Genomic DNA, 21787 nt, shown 5'->3' on the forward strand with positions numbered 1-21787 from the left:
CACGTGTGGTCCAATGTCTTCCTTTTTATGCCAGTCATTGCATAACATCATCGCTCATCTACATACAATTAAACTTTTAACACCAGACACCTGAAATAACTAATTCACAAGAAAAATTAATGACTCCCGGTTGCTTTGTTGCTGCACATCAGTGTTATGTGTGAACATTTATTTGTACCTGATCCTGTACTGACTGAATGATTTGTCAATATTGTATGGTTAAAAGTCATGCCAAGAAAGCACACTGAATTAAAAAGTAAGAGCGAGCGAGGGAGTAAGAGAGAGATGATGAGAGTGTGTGTTTGGCCTCCTCTGAACTCGTGCAGTTCTGGCAAAAACTGACAAGCCACAAAATAGTGGCAACCTGAAGCTTGAAGCAGCAATTTTTTACATTTTTCCATGAAAGCAAAAACCAGCCTATAATGTTCAGTTTGTTGTTTCCTGTGCAGTCATGTCATTTTCTGCTCGCTCTCTTCACCGCGTTTGGAAAAATGGCAAAGTAAGGACAGGAAGTCTGATGTTTTAGTGGGGCTGTACGTCTGAACGGCCGAGCAGACAGCAGTTCTACAAAAAGACTCTGGTGAGAAAAGAACAGCCTAGTGTTTAAAATAAAGACATGCTGAATTCAGATTTGTTTGAACTTTCATAAGAGTTAAAGATTAAAAAAAGAAAACCGGACTCCTTTAAGCACCCTCAGGCCAAAGGAAAACACAAATCAATATAAGCAAACAAACCCTTTAAAATATAAACTAAGTGAATATAAATATACAGTCAGCTCAAAAAGTATTTGGACATTTAAGACACACTTGAAAAATATCTTAATGTTATTGCTTTAGATAAAAACATATTAAAGGAAGTGGCATTTCCAAACAAGTGATGCTAGAGCTTTTCTCAGAACTAACTTGAGACATTTTTCTCTGAATGTCAGAATAACCACAAGTGAACATATTAAAAGGTTTTACTGAAATCTGACAACCAAAAAGTTAAAAAACTTATATCTTAAACAATATATCTGTTGTTTTATCATTTCAAATCTTGAAAAATGTTGCTGTGCTCTCTGTCTTTCTGTCTTCCTTTCTTTCTTTCCTTTAAAGACTACTTGGTTTTTACATTTTGTTATAAAAAGACATTCATTGGTAATGTGTAACTTTAGTGTCCAAATAAACACTTTGGGGGCCCCTGTAGTACAACACAACGTGTCTTTATTTTTCATAAATTCTGCTAATGCAAACTGAAATTTGAGAGTTCAAATCATAAATAATTTTGTATTATTTATTTTACTATGAGCAACTGTAATGAGGAAATTCAAGTTTAAAAGAAGCTGCGTTTCAATTACACTTCAAAACTGCAATTTTTTTGCAGTTACAGGTCACCTGTCGACTTAAAAGTCGATAATTCTTTAAAGATGGAGCGGTATGTTTGGATAGAAGACGAGACCGTTAGAAGACAAAAGAATTACGTGAATACTGGATTCTAAACAACAAAGAAATGACACAATTTATCAATATCTAGAAGCAGGGAGAAACACCCAAATACTCCTAAGTATAAGGGGCTTTCCTTGCCATTAATGCTTGGATAACACGCCTACGTCTCCTTCGATTAAAAATAATGACTAGTGCGGAGGCTGCGATATACATAAACCTACCAACATTTGTTGCCATGATTTTTGGAATGAATTAGCGCGAAAATTACATTTTAGTCTCATAACATCGGTTAAGTTTACTTCCATTCAACTCTTCTCTCAAGATTCCCTGCATCTGCAGGAACAACATCACAGACACACCGTCCTTCATCTCCTGGACAACAGCGACAAATACGTTAAACAACAAACACTCAAAAAAATCTTAGTTATTTACCTTGGTATTTTGAGGTTTATACCTCTTGAGTTACAGCAAGCAAACATTTACACGTCAATTTTGATTTAGTAAAGAGACAAATCCATCACGCAGGTCACTGACTCCAGCAGACACAAACAAAGCACAACTCCAGAAATGTTTTCAGCCCAATATAAACGCACTTAACAAACAGGAAAGAATGGAGAGAGCAAGAGAGAGATCCGCCACACATGTTTGTTATAAACACAGTCAGGTACTTGAACAGAATTTATGCTGTTATTTGAGTTTCTGTGGAGATTTCGAGAGAGGTCTAGACTCGCTCGCTCTCTGTGTGTATGTTTGCAATTGTGTTTTGATTATGTGTGCATTTCTGAGAATACCAGTTTAGGTCCCTATAAAGCAGGGATACAAAATTTCACTGGGTCTCTGAAGCGCTGCATGCTGTGTCAGTATATATTTAAAGTTGCGAAGCTAAACTGCAAAGCATTTGTCCTCAGGGTCAGCAGATTGAACACAGCAGACGCATTACTGAAAACTGTGCATAATTGCCATTTACAATCATCCAAAGGGCTACAAAACTCTGTGTGAGTCTGTATAACACGTTTCAGTGCCATATAACAGCTGTAAGAGAAGGTCTGTCTGTTTGAAAAACATTATGGCATCAGAGAGAGATTAATTGTTTCTCATTAATAGTTTTGGCAGTGCAAACAGGAAAGGAAAGGAACTGAATGAAACAATGTCTGTTATAGTTATATCATTAACTATTGGTTCTCAACTGATAGGTCATGACCTAAAAACGGGCCTGTTCTGATAGGACTATGGACAGTGAGGAAAAATGCTTATAATTAAACGCAACTAACTATATATTTGTGCATAGTTAAGATTAGGTTAAGGTTGTGTTTCCAATCAAACATGAACAAAACATCTGGAATTAAAAAAAAAAATCTCTCTCTCTCTCTATATATATATATATATATATATAGAGAGAGAGAGAGAGAGAGAGAGAGAGAGAGAGAGAGAGAAAGAGAAAGAGAGAGAGAGAGAGAGAGAGAGAGAGAGAGAGAGAGAGAGAGAGAGAGAGAGAGAGAGAGAGAGAGAGAGAGAGAGAGAGAGAGAGAGAGAGAGATTCATATCCTATTTTAGACAACTAGAGTTATTTTTAAACAAATGGAATTTTTATTAAGAAATAATTATTTGATTGTAAGGGCATTTTTGTTCACTGTTGTACAATAAACACCAATAAATCTCAAATATAAAATCTAGGTTATGAAGCAAAACCTGTCGAGAATCACTGTCATAAATCACTCACCAGGAATTTGAACAACTGTAATATAATGCTATTATAATGCCTTTTTCACACACGGACCACTTTTGTTTTTCCAAACTACTTGAATGAGTGAAAAAATGTGACGGTACAGTGATGATCAAATCATTCAATGAATAGAAATGTGAGGATTTCTTTGTGCTTAGCAAACAAGTGACAATGACGCAAGATTTAAAGGTGAGGCTGTGATGAATGCGGGACTGACAGGAATTCTCCCAGCTGATCTAATCATTAAAGTCACAACAAACCAAACAAATTTCAGAGACCTAAACTGCTGTTCAAAAGTTTGTTGTCTAAGATTTAAAAAAAATGTTTTTATACTTTTATTTAGCAAATACACACAAAATTGAGCAAAGGTGACAGTAAAGTGTTAAACAAATTATATTTCACATGCTGATCTTTTTGAACACACTTTTTTTCTCCACAAATATATTTTAGCACGGAACCGTTTTCAATATTGTTAATAATCGAGCAGCAAATCAGCACATTAGAATGATTTCTGAAGGATCATCATGTGACACTAAAGACTGGAGTAATGGCTGCTGGAAATTCAGTATTGCCATCTCTGGAATAAATTATATTTTAAAATATATAAAAATAGAAAACATCTCGATTGTAATAATATTTCACAATGTTACTGTTTTAAAATAAATGCAGCCTTGGCAAGCATAAAACTTTCAAAATCTTAAAAAAACAATCCTCAAATTTTTGAAACAGTTGTCTATATTCACCGTGAATTCGTGACCACTTCACTGCAGTGGTCTCAATCTGGATGACACAGAAATCAAACATCTGCTCAGTTTAGGTGACCTGCTTTTGCTGCTTTGGGATTACAGCACAGCAGGAAATACTGGAGAACTACCTGAACTATTACAGTTATAAAAGACCTAGATCTCATCTGGGTTGTAAGCTATAATCCACGAGATCCACTAACATTTTATGACTAAAATACCTTCTGACAGTTTACACTGCCTCAAATATCATGGCAAACCACCTGGACAAAGTACAGACCAAAGAAAACCTAGCAACAAAAGTGCCACGAAATATGGCATAATAGTTTAATGCCACGCATACAAGCACATGGAAAGTACGAGATAATTTTGAATACAAAAAACATGTTAGGCTATGCCAACAATGCAAAAAAGACAGTTCAGTATTCCTGAGTCAAAGATCAAAGGTTATTGTCCAGAGAGATTTCTAGAGACTGCTGATGTGTTTCTTTATATCTTGTTTGTTATGCGTTTACTAATAACTGACTCCTCTTTACTGACACACTCTGAAAGGATGCATTCCTGGAATTTCATTCTCATTCTTTGACATCCAGATAACCAAAAGAGTTCATTGCTAGTGTAAAATCAGTTAACATTATTCACAATGTGAGTGAGTTTTGAGGAGGAAATGGTTTGTTAGTGTGTATACGGTCTCAGAGTCCATCTGAACCCTTTGTGAGTGACTTCCTTTAAACCCGGCGCCACTGTTCCTTCCCTATTCAGCGATGAAGCTATAAAGTACTGAGTTCAAGCTTTGGTGTGTCCATGAGTGTGAATTTACTTAGCAATACATTGGGGACAACTTTGTCTCCAGAAAATGTGACAATTTCACAACCTTATTCTGAAATTTGGAGTTTGTAATGTTTTTGAGAGAAGCCTCTTATGTCCACGAAGGGCTGTATTTATTTGATAAAAAAAAAAAACTTAAATATTATTACAATTTAAAATGACTGTTTTCTATTTCAACAGATTTTAAAAACTATTTTATTCCTGTATTGGCAAAGCTGAATTTTCAGCATCATTACTCCAGTGTTCAGGATCACATGATCCTTTAGAAATCATTGTAATATGCTGTAAATAAGAAACATTTCTTATCCTTATCAATGTTAAAAACAGTTGTGCTGCTTAAGATTTTTGTAGAAACCGGATACACTTTTTTTCAGGATTCTTTGATTAATAGAAAGTTTAAAAAATAACAGCATTTATTTGATATAGAAATCACATTTTGGGGTTTTTCGGCCACTTATGATTCCAGCCACTTCAAGTTTTTGCTAAAAAAAAAAAAAAAAAAAAAAATTATATATATTTTTTTTTTTAGCAAAAACTTGAAGTGGCTATATATATATATATGGAACTGGAAGTGGCTATATATATCACAGACCCTACATTTTTTTACCAGCATTGTGTGTATCTATATTCAATATATAATTTAGAAATATTATATTTTTTGTAATATACTGTATTATATTTTATAATGCATTTATCATTAGCTTTTTATAAATAAATAAATGGTAAGTTCTCATTTAGATAGACATGTATGTGCATGTTTGGTAGTTTTTTCTCTCCCTCATAGATGAGTAAAATTCTTTGTAAGATGCTGGCCAAAGTAAACAGAGGTCTGCCAGAGGAATACACACACAAACACACTCAGACCACAGACACTCAGTGCTGCTTTGTTGTAGTTCTTTCTCCCTCTTGATACATAATATTTTAATTTCGTTTCCATATCTCTCTCAGTCTTAGCAGGAATACAGATCCTAATAATATTATAGACCTATAAGCAATAATGAGAAAACTACACCATCATCATCATCAAGTAAAGATCAAGTACAGAACATAAAAACTTAATTTGTCATTATTTAAAGACCTTTTGACACTTGTCTGAGTCAAATGATGTCACTCAAAGTCACTCAATGTTATTTCTGCACATCATACAACAATATTTGACAAAGAATCCTATAACTGACCAATCAGAATAGAGTATTCCTGGGAGCACTGCAAAAATATTTTAGCCAAAGATTATCATAACTGTTGACCAATGTGTCCATCTGGATAGGAACTAGAAGCCTAAAAGCACATTATGGACGTGCAGATATACAAACACAGCTTAGTGCGCCAACAACAAGAGCTGATTGGAACAAGAACAACTACTACTAATCACATTCTGAATCCAGTTTTGAAATCTACACAAACTAACTACACTAAGACACATTAACAGAAACTTTAAAGCAAAGTCAAAGCTCACGAAACCTACCAGAGCACAAACAACCATGAACTCAGAAGCACCACACGATATATCCAAAGCTTGTTTTGCCCTCTTTCTCTCATGCTGTACAGGAGCCCATTTCCTGAGAGTGATTAGAAGGGGGGAGCTCACAGTCCAGAGAAATTTCGCTCTTTGTTGTTGTTGTTTTGTCTGCGAGCAAAGGGAAGGAATGCCCGAATTAAACACGTGGAATTCGGGACGCCAAAAGAAGTACAAGGTTCATAAGATGGCACGAAAGACAGTGTGTGTGCGTGAGAGAGAGCGAAGGAGAGAGAAAGAAAGAGTGCAAGAGAATTGAGGGGGGAGGGATGAGTGAGTTAATGGGTGATTAAAGAGAAGAAAAGAAAAACCTTGTAACATCTTTGGAATCCATTTTTTTGTTGTCTACTGGCACAGTAGACTGGCAGCTGAATGCTTTGTATTTATGTTCGTATTTTCTGACAGGCAGGAATGTTAAATAAAACGCCTGAGTCCGACCTGAAGAACATGTTCTCTTATGTGTTATTACACACACACTCTGTACAGCATGCAAAACACTCCCAACCACCTCCCAAGGAATTAACCTGAATGTGATTTCAAATGACAGGCCGCTTTCACAACTGGATGAGCAATTACAGAAGACTGATGAAGGTGAAGAAAAACAAAAAAAAAAGCTTGGGTCAATGACAAGACACTCATTCTTGGCGAATGGGGCATAAAGTAAAAAACGTCAGGGTAATACAACTGTCGTGATATAATAATGAAGAAAAAAGCCACATTTAAAAAAATAATGAAATTCTGGGTGATTTTTTTTTTAAGTAGTTTTAAAGATTTTAGTATAAAAGCAAGATTTAAATATCTCATGTGCTAGACCACAGCAACCCCCCCCCCCCCCCCCCCCCTAAATACATGTGAACATGTATTTAGGGTAGGGAAAGATGTTTTTCAAAGGCATATGAAACGAACCTGAATACCAAGAGTACGTCTCTAAGAACTTGCCACATGTTTTAATTTTTTCTTTTTTATCCAAATAAATTCAGAAATAGTTTTTGCACAAGTGTCAGGCTTAAATAATCCATGTAAAGCGTCTAGCTGCAGAGGGGGAATGGATCAAACGAGCGAGAAAGAGAGATGCCAAGTGCAAATGTTAAATGTGAGATTTGCCTGCATCATGTCCTTATAAGGCCCGAAAAAAGAGCCTTTTCCCTCTAAATCCATCTGGTTGGCATGACCTACAAACACATTACCAGAAGCCCCAAATGATAAAACAGCATCATTTACACTGCATTCTCCAGAGCAAGAACAACAAAAGAAAAAAAGGGATGAATATATCAAAGTGGGTGGGCATTTAATATGCTTGACCTTTGGCACCATTTTCGGTCTTGACTTTGGGTTAGAAAAGAGACGGAAAGCAAACGTGCAGAAAAAAAAGAATCGCTTGAATGTGTGGTATGTTTGTGCAGCCCTCTCCAAACTACCCTCAATAATTGGGTGGACACACACTTACACACTGAAAAACACACACATATACATTACTACAGCTTCCCTTCAGGAACAGGAATATGTAAAAATACAGTAAAAACGAGCAAAAAAAAAAAAGTTTCGCAATACCACAACTGGTAACACTTCCCACACAAAAGTGAACGGAATTCCTGGGAAGACAATTGCCTCATCATCCTGTGACGTTACTGGATATTTGGAAACTGTCTGGGAATTCTGATATCCATCAAGAATTGGGCAGCCTCACTCTGCTAAAGAATTCCTGATTCTGTTTGTCGATGTATGTGTGTGTGTGTGCTTTGTAGGACAAAGACTTTGTTCTGCAAAAGGCACTGATGCTTCAGCAGGAGGCCGGGTCTATATCCTATTATGGGTGGGAATGAGTCAGGTCAGAGTCATGTTGACATAGTTCCAGGCAGCACGGCTGACAGACTGACAGCTTTTGGGGCCGCGGGTAGAAACTGAAATAATAATCGTTAACTGACTGATTGCACAGTTTATGGAAGACTGATGACTGCTCTATTTGTCATATGATTAGTGTTTGACATGAGAAAGAGCGAGTATGTCTGTACAAAATACGACTAAAATTGTAAGAATCGTGCAAAAAAAGTTATTCTTAGGCCTGGTTTCATAGACAGGGCTTAGATTAAGCCAGCTTAGGCCTTAGTTCAATTAGGACATTTAAGTAGCTTTTTTAAAGGTGCCTTAGAAAAAAACATTAATTGCGTGCATCTTGAGACAAAACATGAAGTATTTATTAAGACTATTAACAGACTTTATTAAGACACTATTTATTGAAAATCTTGCCATTTGCGGTTTCATTTAATTTTGTGAGAGAAGTGGCAATGCCCGAATGGTGAATAAATCGTTCTTTTGAGTCAGATATTTTCAATGAATCAGTTGATACAGTTTTCAGAATCATAAACCATTTAAAACCAATTCTCAATGACTTAAGAATCAGACTGATTGAGTTTTAAAGTTCAGCTCACTGGAAGGGAAGTTTATCCGACTAAAAATGCACATTTCGGTCTGTTCATCATCCAAAGCTATTGTGTGACTTCAGAAGACCTCCTTACTCCTCATTCACATCCATTATTTGGAAAAGAATGGTCATAATAATCTAGAAAAAAAAAAAAAAAAAAAAAAAAAAAACTCCATTCGTGTTCACCATAAAAGATAAGTCATTCCGTCCCCTTGGAATTATAAGGTTCTATCTGACATTTTTGTCAAAATTTAGTTATTCACATATTCTTATTCTGTGACCACTTCTTTACATTATGTGATGTTGTTTTTTAAGTTGTGTACATTTTGGAACTTTTTATTTAGAAAATAAAACAGAATGGACACAGTCAAATGGAATGCAAAAACTTTAAAGTTCAATATCTCAAACCTGCTCAGAATGCAGATAGAACCAGAATGCAGATAGAATATTAAATAATGACATTTTTGGTTGAACTCTCTCTTTAATAAGCAATAGGAAATCGTTAAAATTCCATTTCAATAAATTAAGATTTTAAGCTTCCATATTTCCTTTTTTGAACAACACATAGGCTAATTGCATCCTCTCCAATTAAGACATTAATAATGTATTGAAATTTTAAAAGATATGTATCGCACAAGGTAATTATACGCTTTTGCGCAATACAAGCGGATATCCAGAAAGATGAACAGCGGGTTTCCACAGTTATAAATGACATAATGCGGTATGGAATTCAACCAACTGAACACAGGTATTCAGTATTTTTCGGTTATAAATATCAAGAAGCAACTAATGACCGGGAAGAGGACATAGAACACTTTTAATCGGATAGACAAGACAGACTTTGATTTAGCCACGGTGACGTCAGGCATGAAAGAAATTAATGAACTAGCTACTTTAAATGGATTGAGAAGATAGTCTTAAAAAGGACGAAGAGGAAATGATGAGTGTGTATGGGGGAGAGAAGGAGAATGATAAAGAATGAGTGCGTAACAGAGGAAGAGGAATATTGAAAATGAGATGCATTGTCATCCAGATGGTCAGACCATGAAGATGTGTTTATGAGTCAGACACAGCAAACCTCACTTAACACAAGCCAAAATCAACAACATCCCTCTTTTAGGAGCATCGGCGGTGCCAAAAGCCCCTCAGACTATTCACAATACAAACACCTGGTCACAAGGGTCTAAACCACCAATCTATCAGACTGAAAATAGGTTTATTTGAAATGCTGCTTTATACTTTAAAGGGGTGGTTCAGGATTTTGAACATGGACATCGGACCTCATTTCAAAGTTAGCCTGGGTGTTATTTATCAGTGGAGACAGTTTTCAAAAAATTTCATCCAGTCCTTCCAGTTGCATAGTTCGCCGGTGCTAGGCTAGTGCGAGTCAACGGTAACTGCTAGCCTGCTTTTAAAAACAGTTTTACCCACTCCACAGTACACCAGAAGCAAATAAATTAACGCCAGACTATCGATGTAAATGTCTGTTGAGAGAATAATGTTAGAAATCAAACTACCCTTTCATCACATTGCAATAGTTATACTTTGTTCCCTGTATTTATTAGCAGAGAACTACTAACCAGAGTAAAGTAAAATTCCGCCGCTGCTGAGAAACTAGTTCCTGTAAATGTAATGCGATCATTGAGAAGATGCAAGAGTACTTTGTAAATGTCTGTTGAAAGAATAATGTTAGAAATCAAAGTACTCTTGCATCTCAATGATCGCATACATAAATACAGGGAACAAAGTATAACTATTGCAATGCGATGAAAGGGTAGTTTGATTTCTAACATTATTCTCTCAACAGACATTTACATCGATAGTCTGGCGTTATAATTTATTTGCTTCTGGTGTACTGTGGAGTGGGTAAAACTGTTTTTAATAGCAGGCTAGCAGTTACCGGTGACTCGCGCTAGCCTAGCACCGGCGAACTATACAACTGAAAGGAGTGGATGATTTTTTTTGAAAACTGTCTCCACTGATAAATAACACCCAGGCTAACTTGGAAATGAGGTCCAAAATCCTGAACCACCCCTTTAAGAGAGAACCAGAGAAAGAGAGAGAAGAGACAGTGGACCTGCAACATGTTAGCCTGTACATTCCTTTCTCTGAGAACGTGTATATTTTCACTGATCACAGAGAAAAAACAATCCAGCACAGAAGGGCCATGAGATCACATGCCGAGAGAGAGAGAGAGAGAGAGAGAGAGAGAGAGAGAGAGAGAGAGAGAGAGAGAGAGAGAGAGAGAGAGAGAGAGAGAGAGAGAGAGAGAGAGAGAGAGAGAGAGAGAGAGAGAGAGAGAGAGAGAGAAGAAAAATTCAAGAGGAGAGTCTTTAAAGCACACATAAGCATCAGACACCTCCAAGACCCTCGAAGTGAACTTAACCAGAGCTTTTCTACTATATACACTGGGATTAGAACGTCTGACACCACTTGTGAAAATGACCTATGATGCATTTTTTAAATAAATTAATAAAATATATAAATATAATATGTATAGTTTATAAAATTAAAACATACAGTACTGTGCCAAATGTCGTAGGCACGGTAGTATTTACACAAACAAACACACACAATTTTTTTGGGAAAGCTAGTTATTTGTATCTTTTGCTGTAGTGAATAAGTAGGAAATATCAGTTTACATTTCCAAACATTCATTTTGCCATTAATTGTAATAATCCAGTCAGATTTTTGCATCACAAGGAGTCTGACAACAGCCGGTATGATCCACACCAGAGATCTGATCTCATCATCATCGAGTCCATCTGTGATTACATGAAAAAACTGAGACAGACTAAATCCAAATGAACTGTGGCAACGTCTTCAAGATGCTTGAAGAAACCTACCTGCAAAGCTACAGTGCTGTGAAAAGTTTTAGGAACTTGTGTAAAAGTGCTGTAAAGTGAGGATGCTTTCAAAAATAATGTCATAAATAGATTTTATTTATCAATTAACTTCCATCAACTCATTCAAATCAATATTTGGTGTGACCACCCCTTTGCGTTTAAAACAGCTTTTGTCTTAGGTACTGGCCTAAAAAAAAAATGTGGGGGGGTGAAAATACTAACATGCTAAAAACTTTGCACAGTACTGTATTTCATAACAATAAGAGAAAATGTGAAATAAAATAATAAATTTCAGAATGTTTTAGTATTTGCATCTTTTGCTTGCATAAACATAACAATTTTACATATAACACGATGATCATTTTATCTGATTTATGTTCCGGAACCATTCCATTTATTTTACATTATAAAATGTATTTGGTTTTATAAATCATAATTGTTTTTTTTATATATATATATATATATATATATATATATTAGGGCCGGGACTTTAACGCGTTAATTAAGATTAATTAATTACACACTTTAACGCGTTAATTAATTACACAAAAAAATTATTTTTAATCGCACTTATTTTTGCACCGCGGAACGTTCCTCACTGGATGAGTTTCGGCGGACCGATTATACTGGCGCACCAACTAGCGTTCATGACGATGAAGCTGACGAGATCGCTTTGTTTGGCCGGTGGTGGGAAATGTTGTAACAAAAAACGAACGGATGGAAGCGTCGATAAGAGCATGGTTGTGTGCAAGCTATGCAACAAGGAATTCGCTATTGCTATTAGTGTAGTCAGTGTGTAGCAATATGCTATTGCAACACTTAAAGGTAGGGTAGGTCGTTTTTGGTCTAAAAAACTTTTTCCCAAATTTGTTTAAACTCTCTATATATATCAATGCATAATTAAAATGTAAGTACTCTGATAAAAAGAGTATAAAAATCGAGTGACTCTAGACCATTTAATCTGCACTAAACACAGCTCATTATTTCCTTCCGGGACGAAACAATGGATTGGCTTAGGCGACTGTCACTCTCTCGCAACCATGGCAACACCCCCGCTGCTACATGCGCGCACTCGTTTGAATCGAGGAGGGTAAGAGACTAGTAAGAGACACAATTACATGCAAAACACGGCGTATATGTTATGAATCTTACACGAAATTCACCTTCATCACAGTGTAACTGATTGTAATGGGAAAACGTGTATCATTGCAACCTGTTTTTAGCTTTGCTTTATGTTACTAGCTCGTTAACGAATCAAACTCACCAGTATCGATATGCTAGCTTGATAGTGAGTACTAACAGCCATGTTAGTTGTTTATATTCATAATGATAAAGTTAGGTATTTTATTACATGTGAGTCTGACATGATGTCACTACATGCACTGCTCCTCTCCGCTGGGCGCTGGTAAGCGCGTCCTCCAGCTGTGAGCTGTCGGCATCGCGCGTTCATGTGTTTTGGGGGCGTGGTTTTGGAAGGAGCCCAGAATGGAGGGGGTGGAAGTGAATGGAGATAAGTAGCTGTGTTTATTACAGGCCTGAGAGGACTACAGACACTCGATTTTTATACTCTCTTTTCCAGAGTACTTATATTGTAATTATGCATTGATATATATAGAAAGTTTAAACAAATTTGGCAAAAAGTTTTTAAAAAAATTCCTACCTACAATACCTTTAATGGCAAAAATTGCCCTGGTCTGCTGGACTTGGTTGAACAAAAATAAACAATATTTTGTTGCTTAAGCTTATGTATGCAGTCATTATTCAATGGTATACTAAAAATCCATGTGAAAAAAATTACTTCTCACAGTTCTCAGGTCAAATTTTTATGCGATTAAAATGCGATTAATTTCGACCGATTACAAAGCCTTAATTACAAAGCCTCTAATTAATTAGATTAATTTTTTTAATCGAGTCCCGGCCCTAATATATATATATATATTTCCACGTTTAAATCCATAATTAAGCCCAGATATAGACTTCAATGGTGGCAACTCTGCTTGGAAGATTTGAAAGAGTTTCTTGACTTCAGAAGGATTACACTGATGAAGGTTCTCCTCATCTATGGTGAGAGCACACCTCCCATATACCACTTTACCACTGTTTCTGGTTTGAGCATGTCTAAGGGGCCAGAACAAAGCCAATTTCTCTAGCCTAGGACCTTTTTTTCTTCTTCTTCTGGGTTGGCAAAAATGGATTGTGAGACAGTGAGAGTCACAACAAACTCTTACTTTAATGGCAAACACAATCACGGTTGCCTCCAGCTCTGCTTACAATTAATCAAAAAGTTAATAAGCACTTAAATTAGCATGAACATGTTTCTCTGTACATGATAACAAATGCTGAAATACTTTACAAAAGCACTGCTGACACTCAATCAGGCAAATCAAAACAAATTGGCTGAACATTGTGTGTCTAATGAGGTTTTTAATCAAAGAGCAACCATTGACAGATGGAAAGTCGGACGTGAGAAACAGACGTGGAGTTATTGTCCCGCTCTTGGACTGAGAGTTGATGACGGATGATGACATAACAAGGACTGACAGCAGCGCTGGAATCCAACCGCAGACTAAAATGCCAGCCAACTTTCAGCTCCGATTTTCTCCCTTTTAATCCCCCATTGCTTTCTTTTTCCTCTTTACATTCATGTTCACTCTTTCTTTCTTATTCTGTCTCTTGGTCAGAAATGTGGCTACTAGAACCTGTTTCTTGTTCAGAAGCAAGGAGAGCGTCTGGAATTGAATTTCCCCATGTGTTCGGCTAACATTCTGCTTCCTGATTCAGTGTCTGCACTGATATCCCCCCACCCAATCAATCCCACCAACCATAGCACAGGATTTATGAAAGTCAGCTTCAGGATGTTGATACAGGTGCCTGCACCGGCCCTCTTTCTTTCTCCCTCTCTCACATACATCCAGACGCTCTTTAACCTCTTTCTACCAATTTTATTTTTATCTATCTATTTTATCTATCATTTTTATCTATCTAGTTTTGTCCCCCATTTTTCTTTGCTGCAGTGACAGATCTTTGTAAAGCTGATACGTGACACAAGAAATGTGTACCGATTACCGATTCGGTTGGGACTAAAATCTCTAATTATTACAGAGGAGGTGGGAGTGTGTTTTTTTAGATGTGGGTGTTACAACTGCTGTGGTTTCGTGCATCAACTATATCATATTTTGATGAATTATTTACACATATAACTTTAATTCATCATAAAAATCCCATTTAAATAAACTTCACATGAGTTTAGAAGTGGCTGTTTAAAATAAACCCACATAAGTGAGTAGAGAAATCTAGACAAGTATCTTACCTGACCCTATTATAAATAGGCAGCCTTGGCAGTTTGCATGTTTTGGATCCATTTATTATTTATTTTATAATAAAAAAAATTGTCGGATATCATCCATATTGAAATGAAAACAAAGCATGCTAAAGATTGGTGGGCAAATGGTAGATCAAGTAAGTCAAAAAAACACATGAGAAGCGTTAGGATAACACAATATTCATAAACACGCATCATTTACTTTATATGCATTATATATCATTATGTACATTCTGATCAAATTTATTGCATTTAGTTTTAATTATTCCTTATTCCTTTTTTTTCCTTCTATAGGACAATATTAACAATATCTTGTTTGGTAAATAGGGTATGGGATATAAATAAAATAAAATGTTTTCTAAAAGTCTCTAAAAACTGTCAGTAAAGATCAAAAAAGAAGAACGAAGTAAAATCGATCTATTCAGGCCTTTAGTCCTACTCAGACAGACTGACAGCTCTAAATCCAATTACCTTGTCACTAATCGACAAGAAGTGGGATGGTCAGAGTATGCGCGGCAGCCATTCCAATGGAAATGCAGGTCACCAGGCATCACCAAGGGCTTGGTCTTATCCTGTGTGTGCTGTCAGGGTAACAATGACATCAGTGATTGTTTTGTTTTTTTATCGTTTCATTCAGCAGCAGCAGAGATGCTCCTCTTTCAGTGAGATAAGAACAGTGACACATGTGCTGTGTCCCAATTCGCCTACTTATTCTATGCCCTATTCCTAAAAGTACAGTTTTTGTGAAAGAAAAATACACTTTTGAGTGTGTAGCAGAATAGTAGGCAAGCTTTGAGACACACTACTTTGCCGTAATCGCATCTTTATCGGACAGCTCTGTCGCTTAGTTACGTGCATCCTGTCACCGTCTCAACTGCCCTGTCAATCATCTTGTCAGTCACAGTTAAAATCCTCCACATTCAATTTAATTTAATTTCCGACCGTTTCGGAGAGAAAAGTAGTAACACGTTGATCTGCCAGTCATGGGTCTTTCATGCGGAGACTCTCCTCGTGTGTTTGCATAATGATGCATTTAAAAGTTAATGACTAAACATATCTTTACAGAAGTTCACAATCCTGTTGCAGATTAAATATAATGTGGATAACATTGAATAAATATATTATGATTTTTGTCATAAATTCAAATTATAAATGTCATGTTGTGTGATGATTTTTTCAATATTTTTCCTTTTCTTTATCTTAAATGTCATTAAAGTACAGACCCTCACAAATAAACCTGTAACAAGGCAACAAAGTCAACCTCAAACAAACAAAGACTAATATCTGCAGCTCACATTCTATAATTAATCACAATTATAGATAATAATCATGGAAAACCACCAATATGCTCCAATCTCAACAATTTTCTTCATCCATTCTTTAATAAGCATGGAAATGGACTGTAACGCAGTCACCCATACAGTCAAAATACAGGATTTCTTCATGAAGTGAGTACAATTTCTAGAACGATCTATGGGATCATACAAGGGAAAGACAGAAGAAAAAGATCAGTATCCACATGATGAGCTGTTAAAACCCAAAGTTTCTGCTGAGACAGAAAGACTTGTTTAATGGGCAAAACTCATGCTGTTTTTCTCTAGTAAATGCTCTTTTAAGTTACTTTCAAGTCCTCAGTACAGAACAGATTTCTGAGTGTTACACAAGCCTCATCCATAGCATGTCCCAGTGTGCAAAAAGTGGACCTTGAAGTGAGCTGGAATGGTTTCTAAAAAATGCTAACTATGCCCCTTTTCCACTCTCCCTCCCCAAAGATCAAGTCCAGCCCAACTTAACCATCCAACCCAGAGCATTCCTGTGTTCTCCAGCCCCTTTAACAAAACACAGTGTGAGAGAGACGTCAAACGAATTAATAACACAACTTTCCACTCAGCTGACCGAAACATCCCTTTTAAGGCCAAGCAGTTCAGATTTCTCTTTTCATTAAGTTCCAAAAATACCTCAAGAACAGAGAGAACGAGAGAAGGGAAGAGAAATCATTGCACTGCCTGGTTTGAGCTGACATCTCTTGGCTTTGATGACTATAGAAAAGAGAGAGAACGGCTTTTACAGACTTGGACAAACCTGATAAAACCCTTTGAGGCCTCAGACATAAATATATGAGCCGGTCCAGAGGATTCGGACTCACAAAAGTAATATGACACAAGATTAAAGATCCCTGCTCTTGAACCTTTTAAAATGTTTTGAATTCCCATGTTTTAGGTTCCATCTTGTCCACTTTATGTCTGACAATCTTCTTTAGGCAGTTTATTTTTCAACAGTAAACATCCAAGAGACGTAGTGGAACTTAGTACTCAATTAATCATAAATAAACCAATCCAGGTGGAAAAAATTATCTATTTTGACTTTGAAATAAGTAAGACTTGTTCCATCCAGTCACACATTATTCCTAAAGTTAACATTTTGTCCATTTCACGAATAAATGTTCTTCAAAATAGGGAAAACAATATTCTGAACATCTGTCCACAATGTGTCCGATTCCTAGAGGCAATTTATATTTTGTAATGCCTTAAAAGAGCTTTTGTAGAACATTCTTGGAAGACGTTCTGAATATGTTAAAAATTCTCTAAAAAATGTTTTACAAAATAGGGAAAACAATATTCTGAACATCTGCACACAATGTGTGCGATTCCTAGAGGTAATTTCTATTTAGTTAAGCCTTAAGCCTAACATTCGGGAACACGTCCTACATTTGTTTAGCCTTGTCTACACCACCAAAAACAAAAAGTTGGTTCTGAGATCTTATACTGCTTTTTGTGAGGTTTTATTTTCATTCACAGTATCTTTTTGGCATAAAGAGGTCCACAAAACTCAGTGGGTCACCCTAATAAAATAACTGTCCTTTTTTTTTTTTTTTTTACATTGCCTTGCAGGTGTAAAAGCAGAGTAAGTTTTACCAGGCATGATGTTTTAACAGGAAGAGACATGCAGGGCAAAGTTTTCAGGCTTTAAGCTTGAACTACCCTTTCGAACGGCAAAAATTCCAAACCATATGTAAACCATTACAGAGCTCAGGAAAATGTTTACAATCGAGTGTCACAGTAGAAACATGTTTTCTATCAGAGATAAGGGATAATAGGCCTCGAACCAGAGCAGACCAAACGTGCGTCAGCCTCAGTTAAACTTTCTCTACATATTTGCAGTTCACAGGTCACAGCCATCCTGCCTCTAATAAAAGATAGTGCAGTTCCACTGTCCCCGGATAAACCACACTAGAGACGTCTTGCATTTAGTGAGAGTAAAGACAAAGGTTATGTTAAGTTATTCCTCAAAAGAGGTTGCTCTGCATATATGGTTTTACAGTATAATGCTGAATCATGACCAGGAAATGGAAGCAGCTGATGCAGTTGTTTGACTGCTGTAATGCCAAGCAAAGATAGTACTTCAAAATGACAATCAAATGCTGTTTCTATTAGCATAATATGAGGCATCCCTCTGGGTGCCTCATATTATGCTAATAGAAACAGCATAATATGATTAGGCCCGTTCATTTTTAAACATATTAAGGGTTTGCATGTAGTTGATTAAAAAAATAAGCTTGTGTCTGTCGTGAGGATGAGTGCAGGGTGGAAAACACTTAGGACTGCACAATTAATCGCACTGAAACCGCACACGATTTGGCAAAGGCTGCGATTATTTTATATGCAGCTTGTCAGTGCAGTGCGGCTGATCGGTAGTAAATGCTGCTCCATCTGAACACCAGAGGGCGCTCTCGTGCACACATGCCAAATATGCCCCGCCATAAAAGTAGATAACGCCCGTCATTCCAGGAAATCCCTATCGCTGTAGCTGAATAAACAGGAGATTAAAATGCTTTGATTGATTAAACATGACCAATAAACACACAACTGCCTTATTCTGTGTAAGAAGCCACATCATCTCACAGAAGGATGCTCAACTGTCGTTATGAAGTGAGTTTAGAGTAAAAGCATGTTATTAAATGTTGTCTTTTGTTGGACAAGAGGTTATTAAATACTTCTCATGTTTGGAAGGCTGTTTGACGCGTGCTGCTTTTTCAAATGCACATTATAAGTGATTCAAACTCACAGTGCCTTTAGATGGAGCAGCATTTACAGAGCCGTACATCAATGCCAACCTGCGGATACAAAATAATCGCAGCCTTTGCAATTTCACAATCACGATAAGCCATCTCGATTTAAGTCCGATTACATGAAAATTGCGATTAATCGTGCAGCCCTAGTCTGTTTCAGAACGTAGGCACATGCAGCGCAAAAGCAAAGTGTAGCAGCTACTGTGATTCTATTCAGGAAAAAGTTATCAAGAGTTGGTCAATGAAAAATTAGGGGGTGTACCGAAATACTGGCCACCAAAACAGAAAAAGAAAAAAGTTATTTTAAAATCAGATAACAGAAACACCGATAGAAAAATCAGCATTCACGTGACATGATCTTGATCTTGGTTACATTACTCCATCTTACATACGCCAGCTCAAACAAAATCCCAAATGGTGAACTTGATGTGAATTCACGGACATCATAATGGCCAAAGAGCACTACTAACCTAGACTACTAACTAGCATTACATCAAAGTGTCCTAAATGCTGCAAGGGCTTAGGGTGGCATTTAGGACAGGGACCGCCCAAGTACACAATATTTGAGTGTCGCTGTCCTCTATAGAGCATTAAAGCTGCTGTAGGTAACTTTTGAAAAAATGTATTTGCTAAAACTGTCATTATGTCCTGACAGTAGAATATGAGACAGATAATCTGTGTAAAAATCAAGCTCCTCTGGCTCCTCCCAGTGGTCCTATTGCCATTTGCAAGAAATACACGCTCCCGGTCAGAAACAACCAATCAGAGCCAGGAGGAATGTCTTAGCAGTGTCAGTCACGCTCGTGTACCCGCTGATCACACCCCTCTCTTGCACAGCGCGAGCCGTCGTTCAAACTCAAGATTGCCGGCGTGCTGCAGCTGTGCTTATGACGGAGAAACAACCTAAACTGCCAATTCTCGAGTGACACCTGCTCATAAAACAAAGAGGTAAAAGGAAAAAGACTGATGACGATAAACAAGCGAAAAAGAAAGAATTACACAGAACACATTGACTCGGTGTCAAAACTCTAGCCGCATGACATGTAGATAAAATGTCACGCACTCTTCTAAGCAACAATTGAAACCTGCTAATTCACTGGCTTGTCATGTTGCTGAAATAATGTACTAGCACACCTTATCTAGCATTATATATCGCTAGAATAATTACTTACATACTGTAACGTTAGTTACCGTTATATTAACGTTATCTTACTAGCTATTTATAACTTATAGAAAGAGTGCAACGTTATAAAGTTACATGTAGGCTATTGCAAAATACATAATGATTTGAGGACCAAGTTTGTAGTCAAAGTATGGGCAGGCCATAGTCAATGTAAAGCATATTATTGACGTTTAGTCCCTATTAGTGAATGTGCCATATAACTTTTTATCCGCCGTCATCGGTGGCCCTGTTTACTAGCCTGCGCGTTCACCACAGGCTCCGCTGTGGAGGACGAGCTGTGGAGGGAGGGCTGTAGCGCAGCAGAGAGCAAGGGGGTGGGACCTGTAAGTTGTGCTTGTTCAAATTTTCAGGCTAAGTCAACGTTTTCTCAAAACTCCCTACTGCAGCTTTAACATATATAGGTTATGGCAGATGTTCAAGATAAAGGAAAATCTGAAGTAAATTCTTCTTGCTCCATTACACTCAGATTACAGTAAACAAGTACTGTGAAGCCAATGGCTCAAAAAAATCTTTCATCTGTCTGTCAGATCTTTGACAGATGGGTTCATTCACTGTTTATTCAATAATACTAACTCTGTGCTTCTTTATAGTATTGCGTGTAGACAGCAACGTGGCTAAAACGTCAGCTAAAACTAGAGTTCATGCATCAGTGAGAAACTGTGCAGAGGGAGGAAGGGCACGGACTCTTTCCCTGCCCATGCCTGAACTTCTCTGCTGGAAATCAGGTCAGTGTTGGACCCAACAGTCTCTGCTTGTGTTTCCATGTGGAGGGTATTTAGGCAGTGCAGCACAGAATTAAAAAACCAACATGGTAAATGAAGAGGAAATCCGGGATCACTGGATATGACTTTTGGTAAGACACAACAGGGTTTTTTCTGGGTCAAAAAAGGTCTTCGGTAGTGGTGGACGAACATGGTCATCCACACACAGTACAAAGTACCCTACCAATGTGAACTGCGAGCTCAGTACTGACAATAAATCCAAAATAAATGCAGAAACAGTTTGTAATATTAACTTATCCAATTTATTCATTAAATTAAAAAAAAATCACTGACAAGACAGATAAGACATTAAGAGCATGCTCTTGAAGTCCCCCTATAATCGATAATTTTATCCCTTAAAACAAATGTTTGATTACCAATCACATATTTAAATGTTTTATCCTGTGAAAAAAGTTATTCATGCCTTAAAATAGCTTGAATGTAACTTCACCCTTGCCTTATTTAGTATACGAGGATCTGTGAATGTGAAAATTAGCCCTGTCTCCCCTCACTCACACCAGCACAGAGATTCACTCGGTCAACTGTAGTAAACGCTGTACAATGGCAATTGGAAATACTGTTTTAATTCAGCCATATTATGTTTGAACCAGAAACTGATTCAGAAGAAGTGGAAGAGTGAATTATACAGGCTCATATACAAGTCAGTGTATCAGAATTAGGGCTGTCACGATTTCGATTTTAAATCGAAATCGATCGAAATTTTTTTTTTTCCGAATCGATCGAATTAAAAAATGGAATCGTCGATACTGCCACGCCCCCATGTCACGTCCGGTCGGCGTGCCAAGCGGGAAAAAAACACGCGTGTTGAAAAGCTGGGAGTATATGGTCAACCTCCTCAAACTTAGCTACAGCCATTCAAAAGATAGCATGGCAACTGCAGCAGATGCAGTAGACCCATCGACAGAACTTAACATCGGCAGCTGTAACAG

The 21787-nt window shown here is 37.1% G+C and overlaps 1 protein-coding gene across 2 annotated transcripts in view; it reads right to left on the minus strand.

Annotated features, from left to right (window-relative positions):
• luzp1 (leucine zipper protein 1) overlaps positions 1 to 21787 on the minus strand; it is a 47790-nt gene that overhangs the window by 13692 nt on the left and 12311 nt on the right. Inside the window, exon 1 of one of the 2 annotated variants that reach the window (XM_056234108.1) lies at positions 6184 to 6280. The exons of the other annotated variant lie outside the window; for it this stretch is intronic. The gene's annotated coding sequence lies outside the window, so the exon portion shown is untranslated. Of the gene's footprint in view, positions 1 to 6183; positions 6281 to 21787 lie in introns of those variants that run through there. 2 annotated transcript variants of the gene reach the window in all.

Source organism: Rhinichthys klamathensis, unplaced genomic scaffold, assembly GCF_029890125.1.
Source record: "Rhinichthys klamathensis goyatoka isolate OS25496 unplaced genomic scaffold, OSU_Roscu_1.1 h1tg000387l_1, whole genome shotgun sequence".
In the NCBI taxonomy this organism is placed as follows: domain Eukaryota; kingdom Metazoa; phylum Chordata; class Actinopteri; order Cypriniformes; family Leuciscidae; genus Rhinichthys; species Rhinichthys klamathensis.